This window comes from Hypanus sabinus, chromosome 19 (assembly GCF_030144855.1).
Source record: "Hypanus sabinus isolate sHypSab1 chromosome 19, sHypSab1.hap1, whole genome shotgun sequence".
NCBI lineage: Eukaryota > Metazoa > Chordata > Chondrichthyes > Myliobatiformes > Dasyatidae > Hypanus > Hypanus sabinus.
In genome coordinates this window covers 35287617-35315525 of record NC_082724.1, presented here as the reverse complement: position 1 = coordinate 35315525, position 27909 = coordinate 35287617, and the positions used below count along the sequence as shown (strand labels likewise).

The 27909-nt window shown below is 41.1% G+C and overlaps 1 long non-coding RNA gene across 1 annotated transcript; it reads left to right on the top strand.

Annotated features, from left to right (window-relative positions):
• Nucleotides 1-213: 213 nt before the first annotated feature.
• On the top strand, nt 214-27909 carry LOC132378125 (uncharacterized). The gene is made up of 5 exons (XR_009506893.1): nt 214-404; nt 2883-2930; nt 11821-11888; nt 20277-20369; nt 26692-27909. It is a non-coding gene; the product is annotated as an uncharacterized LOC132378125 (long non-coding RNA).

The following is a 27909-nucleotide window of genomic DNA, read 5'->3' as shown; positions in this document are numbered from 1 at the left end:
TTACATTTGGCAATTTTTCTGCCGGCTGCTGAGTCTGGGGTGCAAGAAGGCGCCAAACCGGCAACCGGCGCCAAGGCGGCTACCCGGTCGGTCACGTGCGGCCGGGTCCGGTTTGGCGCCAAGGCGGCTACCCGGTCGGTCACGTGCGGCCGGGTCCGGTTTGGCGCCAAGGCGGCTACCCGGTCGGTCACGTGCGGCCGGGTCCGGTTTGGCGCCAAGGCGGCTACCCGGTCGGTCACGTGCGGCCGGGTCCGGTTTGGCGCCAAGGCGGCTACCCGGTCGGTCACGTGCGGCCGGGTCCGGTTTGTCTCGGGCCTCCGAAGCGGACACGGTTTATGCTGTATGTCCCACTCATTTCTGTGAAGAGGATGGTAATGACCTGGATCTGGAGCTTTCCATGTGCTGTGAGTATGAAAAATGTATTGAAATTTGTTTGGCTTTGTCCTGGCTTTTAAAAATATTGGTTGGTTTTTCCTGGCTTTTTTCTAGTATTGTTTGGCTTTAAATTAAAATTTTAATCTGGCCACCGTGGCCGCACGAGGTACCTGGAAGCCTCTGTACCGTAAATATCGTTTGCCGCCCCCGATAAAGATATTCTTTCGGCCATCAAATTGTCGAGTGGTCTTTTGTAAAGTAGAAGTTACCACAGATTTTTGGCGACGAGGTGTTGTGGACGGGCCGGCCCCGTTTCCGATCAGGAGCTGTGAGAGGGTGAGCAACCTCGTGTTCGGACGGTCGGTGTGTTCGAACGGCAAATCGCGGAGTGGCCGGAGTACGAGGAAAGGTTGGGCCACTTTTTCTGTGTTAATGGAATTACTGAGGAGGCCAAGAAGGGCTCTGTTCTGAGTGTGTGGGGGGGCAAAGATGTAGAAGCTGATACGGAACTTAGCTACACCGCGGAAACCGGGAGAAATTCCATACGACAAATTGGTCAAGCTCTTGGGCAACCACCACAATCCGAAACCTTCGGTGATTGTCCAACGGTTCAAGTTTCACAGCCAGGTCAGTCTGTGGGCGATTTTGTGGCCGAGCTTCGGCAGTTGTCAGGGCATTTTGATTTCGGAGCAGGGTTGGATGACATGCTTCGTGATAGATTAGTATGCGACATTAATAATGCGCTTCCCTAGCGATTGCCCAAGGCATGGAGATGGCTGGTGATAATGCTAAGGCTATCCAGAAAGGACCAGGGAGGGTCGCAGTCAGCGGTACTGCACCAAGTCAGGAGGGAGACTGGTGAACAGGCAAAGCGGATCGAATGTTTTCGGTGTGGAGGGACACACTATGCAAATATTTGTAAATTCGAAGATACTGTCTTCCATGCTTGTAGCAAGAAGGGACATTCCGTTAAAAAGTGCAGGAGCATAAAGGGTAAGGTTAAGTCTGGGCAGGGGAAAGCTCAACAGGCTCAGGCAGCCACACACCACCGAGGAGAAGCAGACGAGGAGGCAGCGTGTAGCTACAACATGTTTGGGGTGGAAACAGATGAGGGACCACCTGAACCATATTCTGCTGCAGTCACTGTTGAGGGAAAGGACATTAAGTTCGAGATTGATTCAGGGGCTACTGCATCGGTCATTAGTGAAGAGACCTACAGGAGGACATGGGGATCCAACCTGCCTCCTATCAAACCATCTAAGCTCCAACTCAGGACCTATACGGGTCAGCCTATACCCCATTTAGGGATGTTGTATGTGGATATTTCAGCCGGGGGCCAGAAGTCTGAAGCCAGGCTGGTGATAGCTAAGGGCAGTGGGCCCAGTCTTTTGGGTCTCGATTGGCTTTGCAAAATCCGGCTCAACTGGCATGAATTTAAATATGCGCACATGAAGGAAGAGCATGAGGTGCAGTGTGCAGATGAAGTTGCCAATGGCAATGTGAGTGACCCAGCTCTTGTACCACCTGCCCAATTACAGCAAGGTGCATCTCAGCCCGATGATCCTGCTAACAGGAACCTGCACGTGAAGCCAATCATAACAGTAGCAAACGAGGCACCCACAGATGTAAGAACAGAGCCTCCAGGGCCACCAGACAAGAATTCAGAAAGCACTATAAGTGATTTGACAAAGAAAGTAGAATTTTCTGAAGGCGGTGGCCCCCTGGGAATCCATGTAATGCCTTTTAACTCTAGACTGAGTGGAAGATTCCTTGGCCGCAGTATTCATGGTATTGAAGAGAACAGCTGTTCAAGAAAAGAGAACCAGTTCCAGGAGAATGAATGTATCCTCAAAATCAATGACTGTGAGTCAACAGACAAGACCTTTGTTCAAGCACAAGAGGTTTTCCAAAACGCATTGTGATTTCCTGCTGTTGAACTCCAGATAGTTCCAAGTTATAACAAGGAACTCTATGAAAAATTTGCAATTGGGTCTATTCTGAGCCACGGTTGTGATGATGGTTCAAAAACCAAAGCTCCTTCTTCAGTGTGTTCCAAGCTCGGTGGCAAACCTGCAGATGCCATTTATCCCAATAATGCTGAGAATAGTTTGCCATCGATTTCAAAGAAGCTCAGTAGTCCAAAACGGTTAAGGAGCAATAATCACAATGCATACCAGGAAAACATGTCCACCAGTGACTTTGCCAGAGGGAGCGACACTGGCAGAGGGGGCAGAGTCCCCTGAAGAGGATGGACATTCTCACGCGGACTCCCAGACCCCTCTTGTGTCCCCAACACTAGATCCACCCAAAACATCCTCACCAGCGGTGCCTGCTGGGTCACCGGGGGTAGTGTGTAGATCGCAGCGCCCTCGCAAACCTCCTGACAGACTGAATCTTTGATTGGATAGTTTCTTTTGTTAGATTGGATGTTGAATTTGCTATCTTTTTTTTAGGTGTTTTTGTATTGCTAACCTGTTGCTAATGATACCACTGGTTTTATTTCCCAGTTCGATATTTGAGGAATGTTGGATTTTAAAGGAGAAGAAGTGTTGTAAGTGAGTATTATTAAAAGTAAGTTAATACTAATCAGGAAGCTGTTGGTAGCAAGAAGCGGGATCCGGGGTTGGCGGGGTCTTCCACTCTTTTTACTCCCAGTATGCATTGTATATAGTTCCTCCACCCATGCCGCACGAGGTACCTAGAAGCCTCGGTACTGTAAATATCATTTGCCGTCCCCGATAAATGATATCGGGGACGGCAAATTGTCGAGTGGTCTTTTGTAAAGTGGAAGTTACCACACCATCCTTTGCCAAGGAGAGAAGTCGCGGAGTTTCTTGAGAGTAGAAAAGCGTTTAGTGAGTGAACTTTTAGACACAAGAAGGGAGATGCAATCTTTGAGTGAAGAATATCAGTCAGAGACAGGGAGAGAGACAATTGTGAGAGGAACAGTGTATAGAGGAAGGAGGAAGAAAGATGGCCAAGGTATACCGAGAGAGAACAACGAAATTTGGTCTGATAAGAATTGAAGAATCGATCGGGGTACAGAAGCAATCGATAAGATCAGGTAAGGGGCTGGGTCAGTAGGTGCGGGTCTCCAGCTGGGCTCCAGTGACTGGGGCGGTAGTGGTCGAGATAAAGCAATAGCTGTCACATCTTCATGAACAGTTAGTGTGATCCTTGTGATGGATAGCGCTCAGTAATCGCACACCCCTGACGTTCTGCTGTCATTGTGCTGACTGCGCACTTTACTCACTTCCCCCGGTATATTCTTGTATCAGCTGGTTTTTTGGTGCCTTCCCAGCATACACTGCAGAATGTTCCATTTCTTTAGAAATTGGGATGTGTAAGCATGTATATATTGCATCTAAACTGTTTATAATGAAGATACTTCTGTTGATTTTGTCATATGCTTGTAAGTATCTTGTGGGTTGCATTACATTCTGAATGATGTGTTGTCTAGTGGGGAATTAGAAATGGGATGTGCTGGTGCCCAGAAGAACATGGATTACTGTCTGTAGCAGATGGACAGGGAGTGTGAGAGGGAGCCAGGAGTTAACACTGGACCAAGTATGGAGCTGTTGTCACATTTCCTCACGAATAAACACTCGGGCCATTTCTTTCTTTGGGTCAAAACCATGTACGTAATGTCTCTTCTGTGGTTGTATCCCACAATGGGCCTTCCAACTGATGCCCTGTTGCATCTTTGAAGGGCAGGTGACTTTTTATAAATTAGAGATGATTGGTTCCTGATAGGATGTTTGACTCAACTCCAAATCAGGAGCACTGTTCCCTCTGAGCTGCCACGCAGTAACTGAAATGCTCCTCTGCACACAAACAAATTGCTGGAGAAACTCAGCAGGCCAGGCAGCATTTCTAAGTGTAAACAGTCGATGTTTCGGCAGAGAGCCTTCATCAGGACTACGAAAAAAAAAGATGAGACATTAAAGCTAGAAGTTGTAGGTGGGAGGGTGGAGAACAAGGTGATAAGTGACCGGTGAAACTGGGGCAGAGGAGGAGGTATGAAGTAAAGAGTTGGGAAGATGATAGGTAAAAAAGATAAAGGAGAAAGAGGAATCTGACAGGAGAGGGTGGAAGACCATGGAAGAAATGAAAATGATAGGCAGGGAAGGAGGTGAGGTGAGACAGGGGAATGGGAATGGTGAACGGTTGGGGGGGGGGGGGGTAATTACCAGAAGTTCAGTGGGAAGAGAATCAGAAATGATGTTTATTTCGGTGACCTGATGTGTTGGATTGTGGATTTGAAGTGTAAACGGTTTCTGCTTCCATTGATGCTGCCTGGCCTGATCTTTTAATTCCTTAGGGCATTTTCTGATTTTATTTCAGAGAAGCATCTGCAGTTTTTGAGAATTTGCATCACGAGCTTCTATCTTTTGTTGAGTCGTGAGGTGTTAACTGAGCTTGGAATTTCTTTGCACTTTGGTAGGCTTATTCAAAAAGTCAGAAGGCATGGGATCCAGGGAAGTTTGGCCAGCTGGATTCAGAACTGGCTATCCTTCAGAAAGAGCGTCGTGGTGGAGGGGTACGTTCAGATTAGAGCACTGTTACGAGTGGTTACTTTTCATGATTTTTATTAATGACCAGGATGTGGGGGTAGAAGAGTGGGTTGGCAAGTTTACAGACGACACAAAGGTTGGTGGTGGTGTAGATAGTGTAGGGGATTGTCAAAGATTGCAGAGAGACATTGATAGGATGCAGAAGTAGGCTGAGAAGTGGCAGATGGAGTTCAACCTGGAGAAGTGTGAGGTGGTACACTTTGGAAGGACAAACTCTAAGGCAGAGTACAAAGTAAATAGCAGGATTCTTGCTAGTGTGGAGGAGCAGAGGGATCTGGGGGTACATATCCACAGATCCCTGAAAGTTGCCTCACAGGTAGGTAGGGTAGTTAAGAAAGCTTATAGGGTATCAGCTTTCATAAGTCGAGGGATAGAGTTCAAGAGTCATGAGGTAATGATGCAGCTCTATAAAACTGGTTAGGCTGCACTTGGAGTACTGTGTCTAGTTCTGGTCACCTCACTATAGGAAGGATGTGGAAGCATTGGGAAGGGTACAGAGGAGATTTACCAGGATCCTGCCTGGTTTAGAGAGCATGCATTATGATCAGAGATTAAGGGAGCTAGGGCTTTACTCTCTGGAGAGGAGGAGGATGAGAGGAGACATGATAGAGGTATATAAGGTATTAAGAGGAATAGAGAGTGGACAAACAGCGCCTCTTCCCCAGGGCACCACTGCTCAATCCAAGAGGATGTGGCTTTAAGGTAAGGGGAGGGAAGTTAAAGGGGGATATTAGAGGAAGGTTTTTTACTTAGTGGTTGGTGCGTGGAATGCACTGCCTGAGTCAGTTGTGGAGGCAGATACACTAGTGAAATTTAAGGGACTACTAGACAGATATATGGAGCAATTTAAGGTAGGGGGTTATATGGGAGGCAGAGTTTAAGGGTTGGCTCAACATTGTGGGCCGTATGGCCTGTGCTGTACTATTCTATGTATTTATGTCTATGTAATGTAACTTCATGTTTTAAATTTTTATACCTGTACTCCTAGGGCTGAGCGGGATATAAATGGAAGAGATTGCTGTGCCATTGGTGATGATCATTGTATCCTCACTGGCCATAGGAGTAGTACCAGAAGATTGGAAAATGGCCTTATTTGTGCAGTCCATTAAGCTCTCAAATTTGCCTCACAAGTTGATAGGGTGATTAGGAAGGCACATGGTATGTTGGCATTAATTTGTCAGGGGATTGAGTTCAAGAGTCCTGAGGCAAGTTGCGAGCTCGATACAACTCTGGTTAGACTCCATTTGGAGTATTGTATTCAGTTCTGGTCACCTCGTCATAGGAAGGATGTGGAAGCTTCAGAGAGAATACAGGGGAGATTTACCAGGAAGTGGCCTAGATTAGAAAAGCCTGTCTATTAAGGAGTGGTTGAGCAAGTGAGGGCTTTTTGCTTCAGAGCAGAGAGAGGTGGATGAGAGGCAACTTGATGGAGGGGCATAAGATGAGAGTGTGGTCAGCCAGTGCCTTTTTCCAGGGCAGCAATGGCTAATATGACAGGACATAGTTTTAAAGTGATTAGAGGAAAGTATAGCAGTGATGTTCTGAGGCAGATTTTTTTCACGCAGATTGCAGCATGGATGGATTGCATGCCCAGGGGTGGTAGTAGAGCCAGATACAATAGGGACATTTAGAAGACTTAAATAGGCACATGGATGATAGAAAAATGAAGGGCTGTGTTGGAAGAAAGGGTTCGATTGATCTTGGAGTAGTTTAGGACGTTGGCACGAGATCAAGGTCTGAAGAGCCTGTCCTGTTCTATGTTCTACTTTGAATATAACTTGTTTTATCAATTCCTGCCGATTATTAATTGTTACAATCATGGAATCTGCTCATGACAGTGAGGTCAAGTCCTGAGCAGAGTTTTAGTAAAACTGTGATGCATACAAATGATTTCGACAAAAATGTAGGTGGGCTGATTAGTGAATTTTCATGTGCTACAAAACCTGGTGGAGCTGTAGATAGTGAAGATGATCGGTAAAGAATAAAGCAGAATATCGATCAGTTGTAGATGGGGGTGGACAAATGACAGGTGGTCTATAAACCAAGTAAAGGTAAGGTGTTGCACTTTGGAAAGTCAATAAAGGGAAAGCAAAAGGTTTTTTTAAAAAAAAGTGAACAAGGACAGTTTGCATATTTCGCATGCCACCGTTTCCGAGATGACATTGGATTGTACGCAATTAGGAACTTGATGAGGTCCAATAAAAAGAAGTTTAGTTTAAGCAGAGTGGGCAATGTATGAGTGGACTAGTGTTAAAGTGGGGATTTGAGGTTTTGGCGCACTAAGGCTTTAGCAAGGAGAGGTGTAGGCCATAGGTAGACTTTTCTGCACTATTTGTTCTTTCTTAAAGCAGAGTTAGACCTGTGGGAATGCCAGGCAGGATAGCGAAATGTTTCTCTTTCAGAATGTGGGCAGTCAGTGAGACCACCAGTGCCCCTGACAACTACACCTGTTAAAGAGCTGGAAGTGGATGAACTTGGTACCGTTTGGGCAGCTGAGGAGTTCATAGGCAGGACATACAGGGAGGTAGTTACACCTAAGGTGCAGGACACAGGTAACTGGATGACCGTCAGGAGAGGGGAAAGGGGATCAGGAGAGTACCCTGTGGTCATTCACCTGGAAATACAGTTCAAATTTAAAGCAAATTTATTATCAAAGTACATAAAAGTCACCATATACAACCCTGAGATTCATTTTCTTGTGGGCAGAACAAATAAATCCAAAAACCATAATAGAATCATTGAAAAAGTATGCCAACAGCATGAACACCCAGTGTACGAAAGACAACAAACTGTAAATACAAAAAGAAAGAAAGAATAATAATCATGTTAAACTAGTAATAACTATCAAAAACATGAGATGAGGAGCTTTGAAAAGTGAGTCCATAGTTTGTGGGAACAGTTCAGTGATGGGGCAAGTGAAGTTGAATGAAGTTCTCCCCTCTGGTTCAGGAGCGTTGATGGTTGAGAGGTAATAACTGTTCCTGAGCCAGGTGGTGTGAGACCTGAGGCTCTGGTACCACCTTCCTGATGGCAGAAGCAGGAAGAGAACTTGACCTGGGTGGTTAGGGTCCCCGAGGATGGATGCTGCTTTCCTGCAATAAGGCTAGGTGGAGCTGTGCTCAGTGGTTGGGAGGACTTTACCTGTGATGGACAGGACTGTATCCACTACCTTTTGTAGGATTTTCCATTCCAGGGCATTGGTGTTTCCATACCAGGCCGTGATGTGACTAGTCAGTATACCCTCTGCTGCATATCTATAGAGTTTTGTCACTTTTAGATGACATGCTGGATCTTTGTAAATTCCTGAGTAAGTGGAGACACTGCCATGCTTTATAATTACACTTTTGTGCTGCTCCCAGGACAAATTCTCTGAAATGATAACACTGAGGAATTTAAAGTTCCTGACCCTCTTCACCTCAGATCCCATGATGAAGACTGGCTCATGGACCTCTGGTCAATGATCAGCTCCTTGGTCAGTCTATGACAGTGGTGTCATCAGCAAACTTAAATACAACATTGGGGCTTTGCTTAGCCGCACAGTCGTAAAGTGTAAAGCAAGTAGAGGAGGGGGATAAGGACACAGCCTTGTAGTGTAGGTATATATCACTTTGGATACTGGGTTGGGGGGCTGCAGCAGAGAAAAACTTTGGTTAGGTCACTGCAACTAGGTCCGGCTCTGTGGCTCAGAAGGGAAGGGGGTGAAGAGGCAAGCTGCAGTGATATGAATTTCTTGGGTAGAGGAACAGGCAGGAGATTATGTGGATGAGAATGAAATTCCTGGATGGTAAGTTGCCTCCCTGGTGCCAAGATCAGGGACATCTAAGATCAATACTTCAGTGGGAAGGTGAGCAGCTAGAGGTCATGGTCCACAATGGTACGAATGACAAGGGTAAGAGTGGTGACGAAGTCCTACATTGAGAGTTAGGTGTTAAGTTAAAGGACAAAGTTCAAGTTCAACATTTATTATCAAAGTATGTATACTGTATATGACCTTGAGATTTGTCTTACAGGCAGCCACAAAACGAAGAATCACAAGAGAACCCATTTTTTAAAAAACCCACACAGCAAAGATCATCAAATACCCAATGCACAAAAAACAAACAAATCATACACACCTTAAAAAAGTAAACAAGTAATGCAGAGAATATGAACTGCAGAGTCCCCAAAAGTGAGTCCACTGCCATGGAGCCAGTTCAATGCTGAGGCGAGTGAACACACACAAAATGCTGGAGGAACTCAGTAGGCCAGGCAGCATCTTCGGAAAAAAGTAAACAGTCAACCCAGGGTCTCAGCACAAAACGTCAACTGTTTACTCTTTTTCTGTGGGTGCTGCCTGACCTGCTGAATTCCTCCAGCATTTTGTGTTTTATTATGAACCTGCTTTCGTTTACTGTGGACTGTCACTTTAAGAGCGCCTAAGGGAGGTGGGACTATGACGTCAGTCACAGGCTGACACTACTGACTGTGAGTTTAACCCTGGGGGGGGGGGGGGAAGAGATGAAAGAAAAGAAAAAAAGAGAAAGAAAGGAGACCAGGTGCTGAAACTCTAGCTGGTCACTGTGATGCTTCGAAACTCTTTTAAGCCCAAAAGATGGCATCAAATATCAGCACACGGTGCACAACGAATGGGACTGTCACTTCGTATAATCCAAAGGTGTGAATTTTGTTTGGGATATCCTGTGGAGGCCACTTATGTGTTAACCCTAGCCTGGGTATGTTGTGTGGTCGTATGTGAATTTGGAACGATACGATGGACAAGATCTTCGATTCACAGTTACCTGTGGAATTTTGTGGTTACCAGGTCATACAGACAGTTCAAAAGCACAACTCGCAAAGAGAAATTACATGCTGTGGATTTCAGTGATTATAGACCAGAAAAAGAATCATTAATACAATAGTTAGTAATTTTGATTGCTGCTTCTAAAGTGTTGCCATATCTCACTGGTTCCATCTTTACCAGACAGGACCTCTAAGGTTGTGACCACGGGATTACTACCTGTGCCATGTAATACTGAGGCCAGAAATGGGAAGATCATACAGTTTAACACGTAGCTAAGGAGAAGGGCTTCAGATTTTTGGATCATTGGGTTCTCTTCCAGGGAAGATGGGACGTGTACAAAAGGGATGGTTTGCACATGAACTGGATGGGGACCATTATCCTAATGGGAAGGTTTGCTAATGCTGCACAAGTGTGGTTAATCTAGAGTTGCAAGTGGATGGAAACCAGAGCATCAGAACAGATAGTGGAGTGGTTGTGGATGAAGACATTGTTAAGCCTGGATACGAAGTCGGGAACCGGAAGGCTGAGGATGGTGACAGTAATATTCTGAGCTGTGTATATTTCAATGCAAGGTGTATTGTAGGAAAGAACATGAGCTCAGTATCGATCAGCAGATGGAATTATGACATTGCAGCAATTGGTTGCAGGAGGGCTGGGCTGGCAGCTCAATGTTCTGGGAGTTCCATTATTTTGCATATGATAGAGTGGGAGGGATTAAAGGGAGAGAGGTAGCATTACTAGTGCGGGAAAGTGCCATGGCAGTGCTCAGACACGACAGATCGGAGAGCTCATCTACAGAGGCATGTAAAGGTTTGGGCATTCCTGGTCAAAATTTCTGTTACTGTGAGTAGCTAAGTGAGTAGAAGATGATCTCCAAAAGTCATAAAGTTAAAAATGAAACATTCTTTTCAACATTTTAAACAAGATTAGTGTATTATTTTTGTTTTGTACAATTTTAGAGTACAAAAAAGGAAAGGAGCACCATGCAAAAGTTTGGGTACCGCAAGAGATTTGAGCTCTCAGATAACTTTTACCAAGGTCTCAGACCTTAATTAGCTTGTTAGGGCTATGGCTTGTTCAGTCATTGTCAGGAAAGGCCAGATGATATAAATCTCAAAGCTTTATAAATACCGTGACTCCTCAAACCTTGTCCCAACAATTAGCAGCCATGGGCTCCTCTAAGCAGCTGCCTAGCACTGAAAATTAAAATAAATGATCCCACAAAGCAGGAGAAGGCTATAAGAAGGTAGCAAAGCATTTTCAGGTAGCCGTTTCCTTAGTTCGTAATGTAATTAAGAAATGGTGGCGGTCGAGTTGAGGTCTGGAAGGCCAAGGAAACTTTCCGAGAGAGCTGCTCATAGGATTGCTAGAAAGTCAAATCAAAACTGCTGTTTGACTGCAAAAAGACCTTCAGGAAGATTTAGCAGACTCTGGAGTGGTGGTGCACTATTCTACTGTGCAGTGACACCTGCACAAATATGACTTTTATGGAAGAGTCATCAGAAGAAAACCTGCATCCTCACCACAAAATTCAGCATTTTGGAAACAAGTCCTGTGGACTGATGAACTTTTGGGCCACAATGAGCAAAGGTATGTTTGGAGACAAAAGGGGGCAGAATTTCATGAAAAGAACACCTCTCCAACTGGGTGGATCGATCATGCTTTGGGGTTGTGTTGCCACCAGTGGCACAGAAACATTTCACTGGTTAGAGGGAAGAATGAATTAAATACCAGCAAATTCTGGAAGCAAACATCACACTGTCTGTTTATATTAAAAAAACTGAAGATGAAAAAGGATGGCTTCTACAACAGGATAATGATCTTCACACCTCAAAATCCACAATGGACTACCTCAAGAGGCGCAAACTGAAGGTTTTGCCATGGCCTTCATAGTCCCCCAACCTAAACATCATTGCTGAGTTTAGCCTGGTGAATTGTTGTCTGGCAAAGTATTCTGCCAGCCAAAACATGTAGTACAGAATTGAATTGTCTATCTCAAAAGTAGTTAAAATACCATTTTTCAATGCATAAGACCTGGTAATAAATAATTGGAAACCAATGTTCTCATTTTATTCTTCTGTTTCTTTCCAGAGTTTGATGTGCCTGGAGCATGCAATACCCCTAGAGGACGCAGTCCAACGCATTCTTTTCCTGTCAAGGTACTTGTGTGGTTTTATCTTTTTCAAAGTACATATCTCAACCCTAGATGTGAGTTTAATTCTCTGGACTGTATGTCACTGTCACTTCCTCGCTGCTGCTTAGTTTTCAGCTGGTTACTGAAGAACAAAGAGGTCAATGCCACTGGAGCTGAGATTGAATAGACTTGATCTCCTTTCTCCAGCATTTAGAGATTCTATAAGATCTCAACAACTCGAGAAATGTTAGTAGTGGAGACATCCACCCCCCCCCACCCACCTTTTTTTTTAAATTTATTTATTAAATTTTAGAAAATTACAAGAATAAAAGAGATTATGAAATAGTGAGAAAAATAATATTAACCCTCCCTCTCCCCCCCCCCCACTTAACCCTTATCTAAAGAAAGAAAAAAAGAAGAAGATTGCCTGGATATCGGAGGATCCCCACATGCTCCATGGAGTTCAAAATTTTAATATTTATTTTTACTTTCCTCAATTACTTTATAATTTTATCTTCAAAGGACCTATGTATTTAATCCTATCTTTTGTAGGTATGGGAGCCAAATTTTCAAAAATATATCATATTCATTTCTTAGATTGTATGTAATTTTTTCAAGTGGAATACAAATATGTATTTCATTATTCCAACAATCCATAGTTAAATATAAATCAGATTTCCAAGTAACTGCGATAACTTTTTTGGCTACTGCCAATGCAATTTTTATAAATTTTTTCTGATACTTACTCAATTTAAGTTTCAGTGTTGTCCCTTCAATGTCTCCTAATAAAAATAATACTGGACTATGTGGGAGTTGTACTCCAGTAATTTGTTCCAATAAAAGTCTTAGATTTATCCAAAATGGTTGGATTTTAAAACAAGACCAAGTAGAATGTAAAAAAAGTACCAATTTCTTGGTTACATCGAAAACATTGGTCAGACATATTTGAATTTAATCTATTTATTTTCTGTGGTGTTTTATATAATTGATATAAAAATTATATTGTATTAATCGTAAGTCAAACATTTATTGTATTTCTCATACTATCAGAACATAATCTTGACCAGTTTTTTCCATCAATTTTAACATTCAAATCAGATTCCCATTTTTGTCTTGATTTATGAATTCCTGATTTAATTGTCTGTTTTTGAATCAAATTATACATACAAGATGTAAATTTTTTAATTTTTCCATTTTTAATTAATATTTATTTCTATTTCACTAGGTTTTGGCATCAACATTGTTTGTCCCAGCTTTTCTTGTAAATAAGCCTTTAATTGAAAATAACGGAAAAGAGTGTTATTTGATAATTTATATTTATTTTTTAATTGATCAAACGACATCAATATACCTCCTTCAAAACAATCACCTATATGTTTAATCCCGTTTTGGAACCAATTACGTAAAAGTTTATTATCCATTGTAAAAGGAATAAGTCTATTTTGAATTAAAGTTCTTTTTGCTAATAAAGATTTCTTTATCTCATCATCCATATTTGCCTTATTCCATAAATCAATCAAGTGTCTTAATATAGGAGATTCTTTTTTTTCCCGTAGCCATTTGGATTCCCATTTATATATAAAATCTTCTGGTATGTTTTCTCCTATCTTATCTAATTCTATTCTAATCCATGCCGGTTTTTCTTCATCAAAAAAATACGCAATAAATCTAAGTTGATTTGCTTTATAATAATTCTTAAAATTTGGAAGTTGTAACCCTCCGAAATCAAATTTACATGTCAATTTTTCCAATGATATTCTTGACATCTTTCCTTTCCAAAGAAATTTCCTTACATATTTATTCAGTTCTTGAAAAAACTTCTGAGGTAATTGTATTGGTAAAGCTTGGAATAATTATTGCAATCTAGGAAATATATTCATTTTTACAGCATTAACTCTACCTATTAATGTTATTGGTAACATCATCCATTTATCAAGATCTCATTTTTTTAATAATGGCACATAATTTTGTTTGTATAAATTTTTTTCATCATTATCAACTCTTAATACCTAAATATTTTATCCCATTTATTGACCATCGAAATTGAGTTGCTAATCGACATTGATTATAATTTCCTTTGGTAAGGGGTAAAATTTCACTTTTATCCCAATTTACTTTATAGCCTGATACTTTCCCATATTCTTCCAATCTAAAAGATAATCTTTGCAAAGATTGCAATGGGTTTGTTAAATAAATCAAAACATCATCAGCAAATAAATTAATCTTATATTCTTCTTGATTAACTGCCCCCAATGTCTGAATCTGTTCTAATTAATTCAGCTAATGGTTCTATTGCCAATACAAATAAAGCAGGTGATAATGGGCAGCCTTGTCTAGTTGACCTTGTTAAGCAAAATGGTGTTGAAATCTGACCATTTGTAACTACTTTAGCTTGAGGATTAGTATGTAAAGTTTTAATCCATTGTATAAAAGATTTTCCTAACTCATATTTTTCCAATAAATAAAAAATCCCATTCCAATCTATCAAATGCTTTTTCTGCATCCAAAGCAACTGCCACACTCATTTCCTCTCTTCTTTTGTGCCAAATGAATTATACTAAGTAACCGGGTTATATTATCCATTGATTGTTTTTAATAAAACCTGTTTGATCCATATGTATTAATTTTGGTAAATATTTAGATATTCTATTAGATAAAATTTTTGCTATTTTATAATCTGTATTCAACAAAGAAATAGGCCTATATGATGTTGGTTTTAAAGGATCTCTCTTTTTTGGCAATAGTTATGATCGCTGTTAAAAAAGATTGTGGGAGTTTATGCATTCTTTCCACGGTATATTAATTCCATAAAAGGAGGAATTAATAAATCTTTAAATTTTTATAAAATTCAGGAGGAAAACCATCTTCTCCTGGGGATTTATTACTCTGAAGTGATCCTAAAGCTGCTTCAACCTCTTTTGATGTAAAGGGCATATCAAATCCTTTCTGTTCTTCCAAATTTAATTGTTGAAGGGTTATTTGTGATAAAAATTTGTCTATCTCAGCAATCTTATTTTGTGATTCTGATTGATATAGTTCAGTATAACATTTTTTTAAAGTTTCGTTAATTTCTAAAGGTTTATAAGTAACCTTATTTACACTAGTTCTAATTGCATTTATTGTTTTAGAAGCCTGTTCTGTTTTCAACTGCTAAGCAACAATTTTATGTGATCTTTTACCTAATTCGTAATATTTCTGTTTAGTTCTCATAATTACTTTTTCTGTACGATATGTCTGGAGTGTATTATATTGTAGTTTTTTATTAACAAGTTGTCTTCATTTTTCTTCTGTCATATATCTTTGAGATTCTTTTTTTAACTTTATGATATCTTTTCCAATTGATCTATTTCTGCCATGTATTCCTTAATTTTAGATGTATAGCTTATAATCTGATCCCTTAAACATGCTTTCATTGCTTCCCATAATACAATTTTATCCTCAACTGAATGTAAATTTGTATCCAAAAAAATTGAATGTTTTTTCATAAAATCACAAAAATCCTGATGTTTTAATAAAAATTGAATTAAATCTCCATCTACAAATCGATTCCTCCTTATCCATCATTATCATTGTCATTATCAAGGGGGAATGATCTGACAGTATTCTTGCTTTGTATTCCACACTTTTCACTCTATCTTGAATATTTTTGATAATAAAAAAAAATCAATCCTTGAGTAAGTTTTATGTCTATTTGAATAAAATGAATAATCTCTTTCTCTTGGATTAATTTTTCTCCATATATCAATCAGGTTTAAGTCTTTCATTAATGATAAAGTTAGTTTTATTACTTTTGATTTTGTAGCAACTTTAGTTGACCTATCCAAAACTGGATCTAAACAAAAATTAAAATCTCCACCTGATTTGTGCATCAGCCAAGTTCAAAAAAACTTGTATGAATTTTGCATCATGTTCATTTGGTGCATAAATGTTCTTAAAAGTTCATAATTCTGAAAAAAATTTGACAATGTATAATCACATATCTCCCCACAGAATCAATTACTACATTTTGTATTTTAATTGGTAAAGTTTTATTAATCAAAATTGCAACTCCTCTTGATTTTGAATTAAATGAAGCTGCAATGACATTTCCAACCCAATCTCTCTTTAATTTCTTGTGTTCTGTTTCTTTTAAATGTGTTTCTTGTAAAAAAAAAAGCTATATCTCATTTCATTTTCTTAATATATGTTAAAACTCTTTTTCTTTTCACAGGTCCATTAATTCCATTAACATTAAAACTTTAAAAATTAAGTAAATTAATCATTCATAATACCTTGGGAATTCTTTAAAATTCTCCATGTTGCTATGAGTTTCTCCCCAACCATCCAGGCAAAAAAGAAGAAAAATAGAAGAAAGATAACTAATATATAAGAAAAAAAACGTACCCCCCCCACTAATGTTGCAAATAAAAAAACACATTACCCCCCCCCCCCCCATTTTACAGATCATGGCAATCGCCATGATTGTACACGTGAAACTCGCAGCCATTGATCAGGAGCTCCTCCAGCTCCCCCGCAAAAAAAAAAGAAAATATATTAGTGAAGAAAAGAAAGAAAGTAAATAATGTCTCTACTCCCAATTAATACTCCTCAACTATTTTTTTATATAAATGTCCGTCAAGTCCAACCTTGTTTCAGTCTTCATCATTAGTCCATTTCATTTCTATAATTCTTTACTTCTCTTGGTGGACATCAGGTAATTCTTGTACAAATTTCTCCGCTTTCCAGTAGTCAATGAAAAATCTTCTTTCTTCGTTATCCAGAAAAATTATCAATTTTGCTGGGTAGCTCAATAAAAATTTATAGCCCTTTAACCATAAAGATTTTTTCACTGGATTGAATTCCTTCCGCCTCTTCAGAAGATCGTAACTTATGATCAGATTTAAAAAAAACTCTTTTCCCTTCTATTGTCAATGGCCCATTTCTCTTTTTAGCACCTTGAGTAGCTGCCTTCAGGATCATTTCTTTATCTTGGTACCTTAAGCATTTTTTCAAAATTGACGTTGGATTTTGATCTTGTTGAGGTCTTGGTCTTAAGGCTCTGTGTGCTCTTTCAATTTCAATTACTTGGCTTCCTTTCATTTCCAAAATTTTCGGAATCCATTCTTAAAAGAATTTTATTGGATTTTCTCCCTCTGTACCTTCCAGAAGACCAACAATTTTGATATTATTTCGTCTACTTGTGTTTTCAAGCGCATCTATTTTTTCCAACATCCGTTTTCTTTCTATTGTCCAGGCAAGATTATTGTCTTCTATCTTATCTATTCTTTCATTATTTTCTTCCACTTTTACTTCCATCTCTTTAACTTTATTATCCATCTTCTTTTGTTTTTCCACCTCATTATCGAGTGTATTCTGCATCCTTCTTATAGCTTTTAATTCATTCATAACATATATCAGGATATCTTTTATGTCTCCTTTAATCTCCTCTTTCTTTTCCTCTTCTTCTTCCTCTGAATTTCCCAAAGAGTCTGACTCCACTTCCGATTCACTTCCAGTTTCACTTCTAGCCATAGTTGGGATTTGTAGTTTTATTACTTTTGTTAATATCTGTTCATGTATATTAGTTTCTTCGCGCATGCATTGTTCTTGCCGTTTCTTCTTAGAGACCGCCGACATTGCTGCAACTTCCGGTCCCGCATCATCAGAAGTGCCATGCACTTCTCTGGGAGGAGATCCAAATTGAGTCCGAGGCTTCACCAATACGGTTAGGCCTTTCTCCCCGCCGATTTGCGCAGTCTTCGAAGTAGTAGCTTTCTTCTGTTTCGGTTTAGGAGCCATATCAAAAGATAATCCTAAATTACTTATAATTAGTTTCCAGTAGATATTTATTAACTCTTCTTCAATTAAACCCTATTTCATTACTTTTTACAAGGGAGCTGGATTCCCGACGTCTCGATCCTACGTCATCACATGATGTCCCCACCCCCCCCCCCCCCCAATTTCAACCTTTCCCTATAACACAGGTACTCAAGTTCTGACAACATGCTTGCAAGTTGTCTGTTTTCCTTCAATTTTATTGATATCTCTCCTGCAGGTAGGTGACCAAAACTGCACATGGCACTCCAACTTAGGCCTCACCAATGTCTTAGACAATTTCAACATAACATCTCAACTCCTGTACTCTGATTTATGAAGACCAGTTTACCATATTATCATCCAGATTGTTGATATAGATGAAAAATAAAAACACAACCAGCAATGATGCCTGCAGCACGCCAGTAATCAGAAGGCTCCAATCAGAGATGCAACCAGTGACTATCCATAAACATGCTGTCCAGGTAGACCCATTGTTTCTACTTGTTCCTGCCCCACTGAAATTGTATCTATCTCCACTCAGTTTTATCTCCCCTGGTTCAGCCCTTCCTTCCTACATCCATGACACTTCACACACTATTCTTTTCCCTAGCCCCGATCATCTTATTTTCACTATGAATGTCCAGTCCCTGTACATCTCCATTTCCCATTAGGAAGGCCTCAAAGCTCTACTATTCTTTCTGGTCAGCAGACCCAACCAGTTCCCCTCCACCACCACTCTCCTCTGTTAGACGGAAATGGTCCTCACTCTTAATAATTTCTCCTTCAGCTCCCCCTACTTCCTTCAAAGAGGTGTAGCCATGGCTACTCACATGGGTCCCAGCTACGCCTGCCTATTTGTTGGCTATGTGGAACAGTGTGTTTCAAGCCTACACTTGTATCACTCCCCAACTTTTCCTTCACTACATCGACAACTGAATTGGTGCTGCTTCCTGCTCATCCACTTAACTTTGCCTCCAACTTCCACACTGCCCTCAAATTTACCTGGTCCATTTCCAACACCTCCCTCCCCTTTCTCGATCTCTCTCTCTCTCTCTATCTATCTCTGGAGACAGCTTATCTATCGATTTCTATTATAAACCCATCGATTCTCACAGCTACCTGGACTGTACCACTTCCCACCCTTGTAAAAACCCCATTCCCTTCTCTCTGTCTCTAACGCATTAGCTCTCAGCATGAAGTTTTCCATTCCAGAACGAAGATGTCCTTCCTCAAGAAAGGGACTTCCCTTTCTCCACCGTCAATAATGCCCTCAACCGCACCTCTTCCATTTCCTGCACGTCTGTCCTCACCCCATCCTCCTGCCACACCACCAGGGATGGGGTTCCTCTTGTACTCCCCTACCACCCCGTCCAGGACATAATTCTCTGTAATTTCCACCATCTCCAACAGGATCCCGCCACCAAGCAGATGTTTCCCTTCCCCTCCCCCAACTTTCTGCTTTCTGCAGGGATCGCTCCTTACCTGAATCCCTAGTCCATTTGTCACTTCCCACTGTTCTCCCTCCTGACACTTATCCTTGCAAGTGGAATAAGTGCTACACCTGCCTGTACACCTCTTCCCTCAGGGCCCCAAACAGAGACGACTCTTCAGCCGTGAGTCTGTTAGGGTCAGCTACTATATCCAGTGCTCCTGGTGTGACCTCCTTGATATAACGGAGACCCGGCATTGATTGGAACACCACCTCGCTGAGCACCTATGCTCCGTCCACCAGAGAAAGCGGGATCTCAGTGGCCAGCGGCTTTAATTCCACTTTCCATTCCCCCAATTTACAGCCAGCAACAGTTTTTTGAGATGACATCACCTGAAGTAAAAGCACTTCTTGAAGTAAAGTCAAATACATGTTTCATTCTGTAGTTGAAGGAAGGTGTTTACCTTTAATTGTATTAAAACAGATAAAGGTTAAATTGAAAATAGACTTAGTATGTTTGTGAACTTGAAAGTCACGGTCAGATGGGCGTGATTGAATAACTTGCAGAACTAAAACTTAAAAGGATGAATGAAAGCAATGAAGAAGTGTAAAATAGAGTGATTACAATTTGAAAATCTTTTGAAGTTTGTTAAAAGTATAGTGAAAATTGATTCTCTATGTATGGCATCCATTAGTCTCGCGAGACCATGGATCTGCGCCTGGAAAGTCTTCTCCAGGGCGCAGGCCTGGGCAAGGTTGTATGGAAGTCTGGCTGTTGCCCATGCAGCAAGTCTCCCCGCTCCATGCAACCAATGTTGTCCAAGGGAAGGGCAAGGGCCGATACAGCTTGACACCAGTGTCGTCGCAGGAGTTGCCAGAACAAGGTTGAAGACAACATCGGACTGCCTTAGGGACTCCAGCTCTGGATTTGTCCTCAGGGTTTACTCCCGAAGCCTTTCCCATGAGTGGGTATGGCCGCAAGGCGGCGGAGGTTTGAAATCGGAGTTTTCCGTCTCTTATATGGACTATCTTTTCAGGCTGACGAGATCCATCTAGCCGATTCTCTATATTAACATAATAAATTAAATGTAGAATGAGAAAAAGTTTATCTGGAAATATTTAAGCAGTAGAGGATATTAACTTATTAGACTTTTATAATTGGTTCATTTTGGTTCCTTTTTAAACCAGAGAGGAAGCTCTGAATCGGTGATGTCTGGATGTAAAAGGCAAAATATTGAAGATACTCAGATCTTAGCAGAAAAAGGCCAGCTCGTCCGTGCTGTAAGCAATGACATCCATTGTATATTTCATTGTTTTTGGTCTATTATGATGATTTTTTTTAAAGTGCTGGCAGTTTTAAAACACAGGTCAGGTAAAATCTACATTTTATACCCATGGTCTGCTCTCCTCTCCAATCAGATTCCTTCTCCAGCCCCTTCAATTTTCCCGCTCACCTGGCTTCCCCATTGATGTGCCATCAATAACTCTCAGAGACGGGAGGTGAACAATAGGCTTTTATTAGCAGCAAAACGGAGTACAGCATCTCGGAGACTGAGGGGGGAGCAGTGCTTCCAATCGCTATTATACAGGGGTCTGTGGGAGGAGTCAGCAGAGGGGTGTGTCCAGACAGGTATACATAGTTTACCACACCCTTTTAATTAGTCCTCCCTCCTCCTCCTCTCCCATTTTTTTTTATTCTGCCATCTTCTCCCTTTCTTTCCAGTCTCAGGGTCTCAGCCTGAAATGTTGACTGTTTATTCCTTTCTGTAGATAATTGATGGCTGAGATGGACATAGTGGGCTAAAGGGCCTGTTTTGTGCAGTTGGAAATTATGACAATGGGACTGATTTGTCCTTAGCTAATAACAAATTTGCATTTTTCCCATTTAGTACAGGTTTGCCAATTCTCATTATGCACATAGCAAAGATATCCCTATCCATGGTTGTAACAATAAAGCAGTGTCAGAGAGTTAAAAGAAGTTGTAAGAATGATGTTGCAACTGTGTGTGTGTGGTGGACGGGACTAAGGAATAAGGGATTCTTTTGCTGCTGTTCTGCTGAATGTTGTAGGTATGCCATGTTGGCATCCTAAGGTGTGATGACCTTGCAGGCTGCTCCCAGCAGATCCTTAAGTTGTGTTGTTGTCAGTGCAAATGGGGATTCAGTTTATATTTCGCTATGCATGTGATAAATAAATGAATATCAATCTGCGTCAATGATTCTGGTCATCTAACCTTTTTCCTATTCTCTCATTTCTGCCCTTCATAGTATAGAAAGGTACAACACAAAAACAGGCCCTTCAACTCATCTGGTCTGTGCCAAACCACTTAAACTGCCCAGTCCCATCAGCCTGCACCAGGACCATAGCCCTCCATACCCCTCCTGTCCAAGTATCAATTCAAACTTCTAGGTGTTGAAATTGACTTTGCATGCACTTCTTGATTTGGCAGCTCGTTCTACAGTCTCGCCACCCTTAAACATTTCACCTTTCACCCTTAACCCATGACCTCTAGTTGTAGTCCCACCCAATTTCAGTGGCGAAAAAAGCCTGTTTGCCTTTACCCCCTCTATACCACTCTTAATTCTGTATAGCTCTATCAAATCTCTCAATCTTCTACTTTCCAAGGAATATAGTCCTAACCTATTCAATCTTTCCTTATAACTCAGGTGCTGTAGTCCCAGCAATATCTTTATAAAGTTTCGCTGTTCTCTTTCAACATCATTTATATCATTCCTATGGGTAGGTGACTAAAACCACACACGATACTCCAAATTAGGCCTCACCAACATCGTACAGTATATACCTACATAACAATTCATGTACTGTACTCAATACTTTGATTTATGTGGCCAATGTGCCAAGAGCTTTCTTTATGTCCCTGTCTAACCTGTGCCACCACTTTCAGTGAATTATGTATCTGTATTCCCAGATTACTTCGTTCTACCACACCTCCTCAGTGCCCTACCATTCACTGTGTAAGACCTGCTTTGGTTTATCCTACCCAAGTGCAACACCTCACAGTTGTCTGCATTAAATTCCATCTGCCATTTTTCAGCTGATTTTTCCAGCTGATCCTGATGCCACTGCAAGCTCTGATAGTCCTTCTTCGCTGTCCCTATACCTCCAAACTTGGTGCCATTCACAAATTTGCTGATCCAGTTAACCACATGATCATCCAGATCATTGATGTAGAAGACAAACACAAACAGACCCTGCACTGATCCTTGTGATACTCTACTAATCACAGGCCTCCATCTAGTAGCATTCTCTTGCTTCTCCCACAAAGCCAATGTCCAATCTGATTTACTACCTCATCTTGAACAGCAAGCGACTGAACCTTCCTGACCAACCTCCCATGCAGGACCTTGTCAAATGCCTTGCTAAAGTCCATGTAGATAACATGCTCTGACTTGCCTTCATCTATAAGATTGGTCAGACACTATCTATCATGCACAAAACCATTGTTGATTATTCCTAGTCAGTCTCTGTCTAAATATACATCTGGTCCCTTAGAATATCCTCCAATAACTTCCCCACCACTGATGTCAGGCTCACTGGCTTATAATTTCTTGGTTTATTCTTGGAGCCTTTCTTGAACAGTGGAACAACATTAGCTATCCTCTAATCCTCCAGTATCTCACCTGTCACTAAGGGTGGTTGAAATATCTCTGCTAGGGTTCCTGCAGTTTCTTCACTTGTCTCCCACTGGGTCCAAGGGAACAATTTGTCAGGCCTTGGGGACTTATCCACCCTCATTTGCCTAAAGACAGCAAACCCCTCCTCCTCTTTACTCTATAGAGTCCGTGGCCTTGCTGCTGCTTTGCCACAATTCTTTGGCTGTGTCTGTCTCCTGAGTAAATACAGATGCAAAAATTCCTTTTAAAATTTCCCCATCTCTTTCAGCTCCACATAGAGATTACCCTACGAATCTTCCAGCGGACCAGTTTTGGCCCTTGCAATCCTTTTAACATATCTGTAGAATACCTTAGGATTCTCCTTCACCTAAATGAAGGGCACAGCCACTAAATTTCATAAATCTAGGCTATTAACTGTTGTTCCAGTACTACACCAGTGTTGTCACTTTACGTCCACTTGTGAATTAATGATATTGTTGCACAACTCTAGCAATCAGGGTTCAATCCTGACCAGAGGCTGTCTGTGCATATTCTCCCTGTGACCACAGGGTTTCCCTTGGGTGCTCTGGTTTCTTTCCACAACCCAAAGAAATGCTGTTAGATTAATTATCTCCTTTAAATTACTACTTTAAGAGGTTCTTTAGTGCACCATGTAATAAGTGAATCACAGCAGGTGAATAATGAGTTGTTTAAAACTTTTGGATTAATTATATTTAATAGAAAGCACGAAAGACAACATAATTAAAGTAACCGTTAATTCCCAATTTTCAAGAATTTGAATCTCACTTTGTGTTCACTGCAAAAATTAGTGCAAGGCTTCGATTGATGTGAAGTCATTGACAATGATTTAATTGACAGAGAGAACTGCCTGATGCCATCAGCTTGCATAAGCATGGTAGCATTGAAATGAGTTTCTTGATTTCATCAAGCAGCCAGAACCAGAGTCAACAAGGTTTAATATCACTGACATCTGTCATAAAATTTGCTGTTTTGTGCAGCAGTACATTGCGCTACATAATAATAAAAACTATAAATTAAAATCAGTATATAAGCATTTTTATATATATTAAATAGATGTTGCAGAAAGAGAGGGGAAAGTATTGAGATAGTGTTAATGGGTTTATCTGATGGCAGACATGAAGAGGCTGTTCCTGAAATGTTGAGTTTGTGTTTTCAGACTCCTGTACCACCTCCTTGATGGTGACACGAGAAGAAGGCATGTCCTGGGTGATGAGGGTCATATCTGAGTTTGCAACTTTCTGCAGATACTACTATTGCTGTGCAATGTCCCCTCCATACCAGACAGCGATGCAACCAGTTGGAATGTTCTCCATGATTCATCTATAGAAATTTGAGAGTCTTTGGTGACATACCACGTTTTCTCAAAATCCAAATGAAATATAGATGCTGTCATCCCTTCTTTGTAATTGCAACAATATGTTGGGCCCAGCATAGATCTCCAGAGATGTTGACACGCAAGAACTTGAAACTGCTCACGATTTCCACTACTGATCTCTCAATGAGGACTGGTGTCTGTTCCCTCGACTTCCCTTTCTTGAAGTCCAGTCAATTCCTTGGTCTTACTGACACCGTGCAGCGACACCAACCCAACCAGCTAATTTTTCTCACTTCTGCACACCTAAGTGTGGAATGCACCCTCATGTTCTGAAGGAAGTAGTGGAGATTGCAGAGGCATTAGCAATGATTTTTCAAAAGTCAATAAATTCTGGCCTGGTTCCGGAGGACTGGAAGATTGCAAATGTCACTCCGCTATTTAAGAAGGGGGCAAGGAAGCAAAAAGGAAATTATAGACCTGTCAGCTTCACATTGGTGGTTGGGAAGTTGTTGGATTCGACTGTTAAGGAAGAGGTTACGGAGGCATTTGACAAGATAGGCAGAACTCAGCACAGTTTCCTTAAAGGAAAATCCTGCCTGACAAACCTAGTGCAATTTTTTGAGGAAATTAGAAGTAGGTTAGACAAAGGAGATGTAGTGGATGTTGTGCTTTTGGATTTTCAGACGGCCTTTGACAAGGTGCCACACATGAGGCTGCTAAACAAAATAAGAGCCCATGGAATGACGGGAAAGTAACATACGTGGATAGAGCGTTGGTTGATTGGCAGGAAACAGAGTGGAAATAAAGGGACCCCATTCTGGTTGGCTGCCAGTTACCAGTGGTGTTTCACAGGGGTCCATGTTGGGGCTGCTTTTTACGTTGTATATCAACAATTTGGATTATGGAATAGATGGCTTTGTGGCTAAGTTTGCTGATGATACAAAGATAGGTGGAGGGGCCAGTAGTGCTGAGGAAACAGAGTCTGCAGAGAGACTTGGATAGATTGGGGGAATGGACAAAGAAATGGCAAATGAATTACAATGTCGGAAAGTGTACAGTCATGCACTTTGGTAGAAGAAATAAACGGGCAGATTATTATTTAAATGGGGAGAGAATTCAAAGTTCTGAGATGCAAGGGGACTTGGGAGTCCTCGTGCAGGATACCCTTAAGGTTAACCTCCAGATTGAGTCGGGGTGAAGAAGGCGAAATCAATGTTGGCATTCATTTCTAGAGGAATAGAGTATAGGAGCAGGGATGTGATGTTGAGGCTCCATAAGGCACTGGTAAGACCTCTGTGTGCAATTTTGGGCTCCTTATTTAAGAAAGGATGTGCTGACATTGGAGAGGATTCAGAGAAGATTCACTAGAATGATTCCGGGAATGAGAGGGTTAACATATGAGGAACATTTGACTGCTCTTGGACTGTACTCTTTGGAGTTTAGAAGAAAAGAGGGGACTTCATAGAAACATTTGGAATGTTGGCATGGACAGAGTGGATGTGACACAGTGTCATGAAAATCCATGGTGGGGGAGTCTAGTACGAGAGGACGTGACTTGAGGATTGCAGAGCACCCATTCAGAACAGAGATGCGGAAAAAAAAAAAAAATTTAGCCAGAGGGTGGTGAATCTATGGAATTTGTTTCCACAGGCAGCAATGGAGGCCAAGTCATTGGGTGTATTTAAGGCAGAGATTGATGGGTATTTGAGTAGTCAGATCAAAGGTTGTGGTGAGAAGGCAGGGGAATGGGACTAAAGGGGAGATTGGATCAGCTCATGATGAAATGGCGGAGCAGATTCGATGGGCCGAATGGCCGACTTCTGCTCCTTTGTTTCATGGTTGTTCAAATTCTGAAAATTGTGATTAATCTCCTTCATTTCAATTCAAAATGATCATATTGGCTTCTGATGGATCAAGATTTTTTGGAGAGAACATTCGGATGCCTTTGGAAATAAGATTAAATAAGTTTCCTTACTGCAATACACAAGTCAAGTCACTTTTTATTTGTCATTGTCACAACTGCTGGTACAGTACACGGTAAAAGTGAGACAACGTTTTTCAGGACCATGGTGCTACATGAAACAGTACAAAAACTGCACTGAGCTACGTGAAAAACAACACAGGAAAAAAAAACTACATTAGACTGCAGACCTACCCAGGACTGAATAAAGTGCGCAAAACAGTGCAGGCATTACAACAAATAATAAACAAGACAATAGGCACAATAGAGCGTAGTAAGTTTGTGTCAGTCAAGGGTCTGGGTATTGAGGAGTCTGTTAGCTTGGGGGAAAGAAACTTGCATAGTCTGGTCGTGAGAGCCCGAATGCTTCGATGCCTTTTCCCAGATGGCAGGAGGGAGAAGAGTTTGTATATGGGGTGCATGGGGTCCTTCATAATTTACCTCCATGAATCCTGTAAATTAGTCACCCTCCAATATAGGAATTACTCAGATCAGTGCATTGTCCCCATTACCCACGTGCTTGGACTTTATTGTCAATATTGCGTAATCAGTCACTGCATATTTGTGTGGGCAATGTAACCAAGGCATATATAATTGACACTAACTATACAAATACCATTGACTCCTGGCTGTTTTAAGGAAACTGATCGATTTTTCTGTTATCTTTGACAGTGAAGGCCAGGGGTCGGCAACCTTTAACACTGAAAGAGTCATTTGGACCCGTTTCCCACAGAAAACACTGGGAGCCACAAAACCCATTTGACATTTAAAATGAAATAACACTGCATACAATGTTTTTTTTTGCCTTTATGCTATGTATAAACAAACTATAACGTGTTGCATTTATGAAATCGATGAACCCCTGCAGAGAAAATGAAATTACATTTCTGCATGCAACAAAAACATTTTGAAATCCGAAAAAAAGACGTTGGGTTGAAGGTTACTTTCAAGTAAAATACTCAATGTCTATTTGAGTCCTTCATGTATTTATGAAAAACGCCGAACTTAAATTGTCCGCCAGCAGCAAACCAAAAATAACGTCAGCCAGCTGTCAACCTGAAAAATAAAAGGACTATTTCACTGAACAATGAAAAAATATGAATATATGTAAAATAATAGGCAATTAAAATATTTATCATACTTGGTTAATGGGATTTCTGCTCCTGGACCTCAGCGCACAGCGTCTGCACTTCAGGGCTGAATGATGTCACCCTCATCTTTACACAGGATCACAAGTTGTCATCTGTGAGGCATGCGCGGTGTTTGTTTTTAATAAAGTTCATGTTGGAGAACACCTGGTCACATACATATGTGGATCCAAAGATTGACAGGACTCCAAGCGCATACTTTTTAATGTTTACATAAATGTCAGGGATAGCATTCCATGTTTCGAACACAAGTTTGTCCGGTTTGGGGATGTTTTCAATATCACTCCATTTGTGATTCTGAGCAAGAACAGCCTTCTGACGGGCAACATCTTCAAGGTCTGCTGTCTAAACTTGGACAGCCATATGTCTTTGACGGCTATGTCGGCCAGTTCCATCTCAAGATCAGGTTGACTCACACCTGCCAATGCAGTCATATTCAGTAGGGATGGACCGATGCTTAGGGGAGTGACCGGAAAGGATAATGTGGTTTTTTTCCTCGTTGAACTCAACAGAAGCGTTTCCCAAACGATGTTTGCTTTGCAATGATTGCAGAATGTAAATACCCCGAATTTATCATGTTGTGAGCTTGTTTGAACTCACTCAAATTGGGGAAGTGAGTCAATGTGCCTTTCTGTAAATCTCTGGCAAGCACTGTCAACTTGTGCTTGAATGCCAAAACATCCTCCAAAATGTGCAGGGCTGTGCGTCCTTTCCCCTGAAGAGCTGTGTTCACCGTGTTCAG